At 42.2% G+C, this 8,157-nt stretch overlaps 1 pseudogene; it reads right to left on the bottom strand.

Annotated features, from left to right (window-relative positions):
• Positions 1 to 3,427: 3,427 nt before the first annotated feature.
• On the bottom strand, positions 3,428 to 7,923 carry LOC114051489 (annotated as a pseudogene).
• Between the last annotated feature and the right edge of the window lie 234 nt (positions 7,924 to 8,157).

Genomic DNA, 8,157 nt, shown 5'->3' with positions numbered 1-8,157 from the left:
CAAAGGAGAAAAAGTTATATAAGCTTTCTCCCACTGAGTGAAGCTGTACAGTGCTATATCAGAATCAAAAGTGCTATGGAAGTGTGATATTTTTAATCTTCTACTGTTCCCATGTGATTTTTTTGTTGTTGTTTTTTGTTCTTTCTTTCTTTTCTTTAAGTTACTGTATGATATATTAACTCCTTAGTTGGTGTTCTTCAGCTCCTGAGAAGGGAGATGGTAGTCACCACTCTGCCTATGAAGAGGGCAATTGGCCCAGATTGGAAATGCATCAGAGTCAAAGCTACCTTGCTGATTATCAGTAGGACCAAGCTTATTAATAACTGTTGCACTTCTGGCATGGTAAAGATAGGGAGACCCAGGCTGGTTCCAAAATCAAAAGAAACAAAACAAATAACAATCAAACCAAAACTACTCCATAAGCATTTCTGTAGCCCAAGTGATACAAAATTCATGCCACCTGCCCTGACATACTTCCATACTTAAAGGCTCTGGTTTTACTGAAGTGGAAATTCCCACTACAGATGATGATTCTCTGTTTTCACTTTAATAAAAACTCTTCTTGAGATTATGTGGGAAAAAAAAATCCATCACTTGATGCCCAGTGTTTTGATGGCCTCTCCAAACTTAGTGATGATAGCCTTCAGAAAAAGATAAACCATCTGTTAACCGGACCCGCAGTCAATGTTTTTCCAGCATGGCTGGAGCTGACAGTGTTCTGCAGATGTAGCCTCCAAAAATGACGGTCACCCCTGGTGGAGCATTAAAGCAGTATTTTTAGAGGAGGAATTGGAAGAAAGGATATTCTCATAACTATGAGGAGGCTGAGTTATAGAGGTGTATTTTAATCTAGTAGAAAGGTTAGTGACAGAAACAGAGGACCTGGGTTGAAATCCCACCTCTGTCATTACTTTTCCAGCCTTGGCCTCAGTTTATACATCAATAAAATTGTGGAATGGGACAAGATGACTACCAGCTCTGAAACTCTGGTTTTAAACTTTATACTTGTGTATGGAATCCAAAATGGGGTGAGACTAGATCCCAGAAGAGTTGAGATATATGGACAAAAACTTACAGCAGCTTTCTTTGGATCATACGTAAGCCCAATAAGCCATGCTTCCATGAGATACTTCCATCTAAGTATAGGTATGAGATAAGAGAGAAAATCTTTGTTCATTTCAGTTTGTTCAACTTGACTCAGAAGGGAGACCTAAAGAAGCTTCATATGGAGATCATTTGAACAGATCCTGACTCTCTCTGATTCCCACACTCATTTGATTTAGAGCTGGGGAAAAAACAAACAAACAAACAAACAAAACAAACAAAAACTTAGAGGTCATCTTTTCCACTCCTTTCATTTTATGGAGTAAAAAAAAAAAAGGCCCAGAGATATTAAATACCTTGTGCAAGAACAGGTAGTAAATAACAGGGCTGAGATTGGAACCCAAGTCCTCTGACACCAAATAGAGTGTTCTTTTCCTTACACTCTTATTTGCTATTTTTTTTGTTGTTGTTCTTCTTCAGTTATTTCTGTACTGTCTGACTCTTCATCATCCCCATTTAGGGTTTTCTTGGTTGCCATTTCCTTCTCCAGTTCATTTTATATATGAAGAAATTGAGGCAAACAGGGTTAAGTGACTTGCCCAGGATCACACAGCTAGTAAGTATCTGAGGCCAGATTTGAACCCAGGAAGAAGAGTCTTTCTGACTTTAGGCCCAGCACTCTATCTACTGTGCCACCTTGCTGCCTTCTTTACCCTTAACCCCTAACAACAATCCATCAACTAATGGAAAGAGAGCCATACACCAACCAACAAGCATTTACGAAATGCCCAGAACTATATTAGACATAAGAGATATGAAGACAAAAAATGAAATAGGCCATTCCTTTGAGGCCACTACATTCTATTGGAGGAAGGTACTTTTATATCTTTTATATCTGTTGTGCAAATTAATTAAGATAAAATAATCTATTATTATTCATGATCATAATAATAGCATTTATATAGCATTTTAAGGTTTCAAAGCACTTTATAAATATTATCTGGTTTGATCCTCACAACAATCCTTGAAGTTAAATGCTATTGTTATCTCCATTTTATGGATGAAGAAACTGAGTCAGACAGAGATTAAGTTTCATACCCAGGATGACACAGCTAATAAGTGTCTGAGACTGGAATTGAAAACTAGGGTATTCCTAACTCCAGGTCCAGCATTCTATCCACTGCTCCACCTAACTGCCTTTATTGACATATAGTAAGCTGTATAACTTTTTACACCATAAAAAAGCAAACTTATAATATTACACATATGTTCCTTTTGCTGCATTTGCTTATTTTTATATGATTTGGCATTGCATTCACGAGACTTTGATACCTATTCTTTAATTTTCCATCATGGTCACACCTTTTTCATATTGAATTTAAGCCCACCTTTGGGAAACTGTACATCTTTCTAAGTTTAGCTTTGATTAGTGTTTTTATTTTTTAAAATGTGGTTTAAATTATTTGAGTTTCCAGGCTATTGAAAAATTGTTATTTCTGTTCTTTTGATAAACTTATTAACTTTTTGTTATGTGTGGCATAATACAAGACCACTTTGTAGAATCACATCTCGATTTGGGAATTTCTGTAATTTGGGAACAATTCTACTTCTTGTTATATTAGTATATTTATCGGAGTTCATCATTGTCTCCATAGAGACAAGGCTTCTAGGACCACTGGAAGTAAAAATAAAACAAATTAAGAAAACAATACCCTAGATATTTCTTTAGGTTGATGTCTTATAGTCTGATGAAGATGCCCAAATCTTACAGGCTCACCAGGCTGTATCTTGATGACAGATTTGGTATGAGCTTAAACGAAAAAAGGGAGTTTCACTGGTAAAAATTACCTTTTCTTGTCTTTAGTATTATAGTGTTTGGATCATCTTGTTTATGACAAATTTTTTTTCTTCAATGTTACTGATTTCCTCGGTTACTAGTGCTCTCCCCCCATACCAACATATTCAATTACTTTGCATTTATTTATATTTATTCTCTTTTTATTTATTCTTTTTTAAAAACAAAAAACCCCCAAAAAACCTTTTATTGCAGCACATCAACTGAAAAACAGAATTCTGTTGGTTTTTTAAAATAGGTTCTTGTCCATTTTGAGTCTAGTTGCCTCCAGAATGAGAAGGGAAGTTCAGTGTCCAAAAATTTCGCTACTCCCAAAAAGAATACAAAGGTAACCCCCACGCCATCCATCTAAAGGTCTGTTCTCTGAAGGAACACTTATTTAAGCACCATTGTCACTAAGCCCAAACTGGCCACAGTCTGAAGTCGGGTTAAGTAAAACTCTCAGCATCTCCTAACTGTCTTACACCACTGGATGCTGGGAGGAAGGGAATCTGGGGGCCAGAGGACCAGGAGGCAGCTGCAGGTTTTTCACCTCCTGCCTACCTGGGCCCCCTCCCCCTCAGTGGAGGCTCTGGCCAGGTATTGCAAGAACACGTTGGCCAGCTGGCGCAGGTTCTCCTTGTTGGGGTGCATCTTGGTGTATGAGATGAACTGGCGCCTGAGGCGGCTCAGCTCAGCCATAGAGAGGGGGCGAGTGAACAGCAGCCTCTTGGTGGTCCCAGGCAAGGCCAACAAGTCCCCGGGGACGGCAGTTTTCTGAGCCTCCGTCAGGGCCGCCAGGACCTGACTGGTGACCTGATCCAGCTGGTGCAAAAAATTGGTGGAGGACAGAGGCTGTGACTGGGTGGCCTGGTGGGGGGCAGGCACCTGGCTCTCAAAGAGGACTGCCCAGATCTGGGCCAGGCGCAGGGGCTCCTCAAGGCCCAGCACCGTGAAGAGGGGCCGGTCCCAGCGATTCCTGGAGTCTGGGGCCTCATATCGCTGGGCCAAGCCTCCAAGGGCTCCGGGGTAAAGCCGAGGTCTGGCCCCTGCTCAGGGCTCCCAGGTTCGGGAGACCCGGATTCCTGGCCGGCTCAAGCCCCGAATCCGCAGCCGCTCCAGGCCCGTGACCCCAAGGCCCCCCGCTGTCTTCTGGGCAGTGTGCCTTCGGGCTCGGGGTTCCCTGGAGTCTCGAGGACGGAGATCCTGGGCCTTCCTCGGAGCCTTCCTCCGGGGGCTCGCGGTCCTCCCGGGGGTCCCCGGCCTGCAACCCGTGCTCCCGCTCTGCAGCTGCGGCCTCGGCCTGGGGCCCAGAGTCCTCCTGGCGGCCCGGCGCCCGCGGCAGGGGCTTCAGGCAGTAGAGCTCGTAGCAGAAGCCTTTGATATAGTTGAGCGAGTCGAGGAGGACGACAGCCCGGACGCCCCGGGCCGTGCTCCACCGAGGCCTCGAGGGCCGCGCGCAGCGCCTTCTCGCGGGTCGGGTCGGAGTAGGCCTCGAACAGCGCCGCCGGTCCGCCGGGCCCGAGCACGTGGGCATCGCCCACGACCGTCATGGGGCGACCCTCGGGCTCCAACGCCCTCGGAGCTCTTTGTTGCTCCGGCTCCGGCCGCTGTCCAGCAGCCCGAACAGCACCACCAGCGGCCTACTTATTCTTTATACATTTATGCATATCCTTATTGTCTCTACCATTAGAAACACAGACAGATAGAGATTAAGTTACATGCCCAGGGTCACACAGTCTGGAAATGAAAACTCAGGTCTTTCTAATTGTGGTTCTAGCGTTCCATCCACTGCTCCTGCAAATTAGGATTATTTCATCCATTATGTTTGTATCTCCAGTGCTTAGTACAATACCTAGGACACAGTAAACACATAATAAATAATCAATTACTGACTCAGAGTTATGATTAGCAAATTTTTTGGTCTAATTGATGTTCTTTTTAACTTTAAGAAAACTATGCTGTACTGTGGAGGAATCAAAAACAACCTCCCCAGCTTCCAGGTACCTCTGAAGGTATTTGTTTTCTGATGTTTAGAAGGCTTAGAGGATTAGAGGCTATTCTGCAGCAAAAATTTGTCACTTCTGGTACTAGATTTTGTTTTAATCTCATTCTCCTTTGTATTTTAGGCATGACTGATCTTGCATGAGAATGGGCTTAAATCAACCTTGAAATTCTTAACTTTTCCATACCAATATTTACTATAATATCCCTAACAGTCTTTGAAGTGTCCTCTTTAAAAGCTGCAATGTTTCTTTGGAATATCTGTACTTAAAACCATAAGATTAAAAAAAAAGACAAAAGAAAGTGAAAGAATATGTGCACGGCACAGAATCCAACTCTCAACGGATGGGAACTAATAAAAAACAGGGAAACCAGCTCAATCTGGTAAGATGTTCTGAATCATCCTAGAGTCAGTAGAAACACACAGACACACAACTATTGTTATCACAAAATGAAACTATCAACATTTTTGCTTATTCCAAATAACCGTCATACCACTCTAGCTGTATATAAAATTAAAAAAAAAAACCCAAAAAACTAGCACTAGCAGCTAGCACCTAGGAGGAACAAAGAAGAAGTCATGGATCAGGCGAGTGTTCCTGAAAGTGCCAATGAGAGCCCTAGACTAGAGAGGGCCTCCAACATATGTGTTCATCTCCTTGAAACCCCTTTTGATCATAGAAAATATGTTTTTCCTTAATAGTTTATTAGTTGCATGTTTTCTACAACTAACAAGGGGATTTTAAGAGTACCTTAGACCACAATGAGTCATCTGGATTGCCCTGCCTCCATCAGAAATTTTACATTGCTGCTATTGCTTAAATTGGGCTTTTTTTTTTTTAGCATCAGTTGAGGAGAGAAAACCAACTTTATTATAATTTACAATAGAAGTCATCAAAAGGCTTTATTCTACAGATTGTTACAACTCAAAGGAGAAAGAAGCATCAGTTGACTTATAGAGATAGGTGTCTCTGTAGGCCAAATGGGCATAATACGCAATTTGCCACAGGTCCTTAGAGTATACTGAAAATAGTTATGCTAGCTCACAGCTGTTTAATCACTGGCTCTTTGGAGAAAGTTTGGTGTGGTTCCTAAGGTGTTAGCATGTTACTGGCCTTGCACTTCTAAGAGAGAGTGACCCTGTTGGTCTTTTAGTTGACTTTGCACAAGAACTGGCTTGTGGTTGATAGAGAGGGTTTGCATGTTACTGCCCATTTAAATGGAGATTTATTTTAAAATGACATTACTAAGGGCAAGAAAAGGAAAATATAATGCCCTTGCCCTACCTGTCACTTCTATTATTTTTTGCATTACTTTTTTTACATTTTGAATTTGCCTTTTAAATTTAAATTGAATCTTTTTTTTTAAATTCCAAATCTGCCTTTAACATTTTGTTTTGGAATTGTTTAACAGGCTTACTTAGATGCTTTACATATACATCATAAAAGTACCTGAAAGAATCTGGTCTTGGTCTTAAAACTGAGATAATCTTTGTAAAGTGCTTGGCATGGTGAGTCACATATAGCAGGTGCTTAATAAATGCTCATTTCCTCCCCTTTCCTCTTTGATGCTGTTGATCCCTCATAGAGGCAGTTGGCTGAGTTTCAGCATTCCATATGCTTCTGGCTGGTTTACTGTTTCAATCTATACTTCAATTTGTTTTTATCAAAAAACTCTCTTTAGCAATTTGTTTGAATTTAAATAAATGAATAAATACTTAATTAGGAACCTGCTGTGTGCCAGGCATTGTGTTGGGTATTGGAGACACAGATACAAAAGGGAGTGGGTCTTTATGCCCAAGGTACTTCCATTCTTGTAATGGGGTGTAACATTTATATGGAAGTGAGGGGACAGCAATGGGAATTTAGGTCTGGGGATTCAGCAGGTTTGTGAGCAGAACCATAGGACAGCCAATTGCTCAGTAGCAATGGTAGCATTGATTTGATTACTGTTCCCAGAGCAAGAATGAGAGTTTGGGGTTGGGGTTTAGGGTGTAGTTTTTTCTTGGGGGAAGGTAGGGAGGCAGAGAAGATGGCAAGATGTCTAGGAAGACTATGGTTTCTATATGGCTAGATGAGATACACAGCAAGGTATGGGGATAGGTAGAATGGGTAAGGTCAGTTTGTACTTATTCACCAACCAATCAGAATAGCTCAGTCTCTGAGTGAAATTCCAAGGGTGAGTGAATTTGCCCTGTCCTATTGATTTTACCTTCATAACAGCTCTCATGTATACTCCCTTCTCTTCTCTGACACTAACACCACCCTGGTCAGCACCTTGAGCTTGGACTTTTGCAATAGCCTTTGGTTTGTCCCCTTGCCTCAGGTCTCACTCACCTGCATATATTCTGTGATCCAATGTTACAGTGACCTCCTTGCCATTTCTTACACAAGATATTCTACTGGCTCTAGGAATTTCCAATGGCTTTTCCCCATGCCTGGGATTCTCTATTTCCTCATCTCTACCTCCTGGCTCTCCTGACTTCCTTCAGGGTACTATAATCCCACCTTCAACAAGAAGCCTTTCCTGATTCCTTTTAATTCGAAGGGCTCCAATTAATCACCAATATATCTTGCTTGTACATAGCTGTTTTCATGTTGCCTCATCCATTAGACTCCTTACTCTTACTTCCCTCACTACTTGGCATATAGTAGGCCCTTAGTAAATGTTCATTGATAGACAGACTGGAGAGTGGAGTTTGTCTCTGAAGTCACAGTTTGGAGGGTCACTCTTCCTACTGGGGAGAAGGGGAGTAGTGACAGGGTGGATGTCAGACAGCCTTGATGACAGGCGAAGTATAGTCTAAGGCTGTCTAAATAGAAGTTTCCATTTTCTATTCTTTGATTTGCCTAGAATTGATAAGCAATCAAACAATAAACATCTGCTAAGTGCATAGGGTTTTTGAGGAGGATTAGCATCTCTGGTGTGAGGGCTTACTGAGTCCTTTTCAGGGCTGTTCATTCACCTTTGGCGGCCACCTATTACCCAACTCTCACCTGTGGCTCCAAGAAGCTGTGGCAGCCACAACCCAGTAAAACCATCACCAAAGAAGGACTAGACCAGGTTGAGGGTAACTGACAGGCCTCAAACCTGTCTGGGAGTTAGGGGGATGTCTGCCCCAAGCATGTGAAGCCTTTCCCTGGCAGAATGTGCAGATGAGAACAAGGTGTTCTAATGACCATGAAGGTAGCTGAAGCAGGTGCTGTGGAGCACTTAGAGCTTGGTCAGACGTGGAAGATGCCAAGGTCATCCACTGCATCCAGGGCTTTTGCCAG

Source organism: Vombatus ursinus, unplaced genomic scaffold (genome assembly GCF_900497805.2).
Source record: "Vombatus ursinus unplaced genomic scaffold, bare-nosed wombat genome assembly UNPS02014802.1, whole genome shotgun sequence".
Lineage (NCBI taxonomy): Eukaryota > Metazoa > Chordata > Mammalia > Diprotodontia > Vombatidae > Vombatus > Vombatus ursinus.
Note: the sequence above shows the minus strand (reverse complement) of the source record. Positions and strands in the feature narration are given on the sequence as shown.